This window comes from Buceros rhinoceros, unplaced genomic scaffold, assembly GCF_000710305.1.
Source record: "Buceros rhinoceros silvestris isolate BGI_N320 unplaced genomic scaffold, ASM71030v1 scaffold20047, whole genome shotgun sequence".
Lineage (NCBI taxonomy): Eukaryota > Metazoa > Chordata > Aves > Bucerotiformes > Bucerotidae > Buceros > Buceros rhinoceros.
Window position 1 is genome coordinate 81,245 of NW_010424371.1, and position 420 is coordinate 81,664.

Consider the following 420-nt stretch of genomic DNA (forward strand, 5'->3'; position numbering starts at 1 on the left):
GGGTGCACCACCCCTGCCAGCCTGGGGTGGTCCAAGACCAACCCGCTCCTCCATGTGCAGGAAATGGGGGAGAAATTAAAGCTGAATCTGCTCCGAAGGAAAGACGGGCCGGCTCTGGGCCCCACTGCTCGCACTGCCCCGGGCAGCGGAGCAGTGCTGGGACCAGCACCCCTGACCCATCCCGCTGCTGGAAGACCAGGCTGATAGGGTTACACTGTGCAGGTCCCATCACTGGGCACATCCTTCCGGCTAATCCAGGTGTTGCCTGGGAAGAAAGACACAGAAAGGACCGTTTAACGGCATCACAGAACCACAGAATCGTTTGGGCTGGAAAAGCGCTTCCAGCTCCTCAAGTCCCCCCATTACCCCAGTACCGCCAGGTCCCCACTGCACCCTGTCCCTCAGGACCACCTCCGCGTG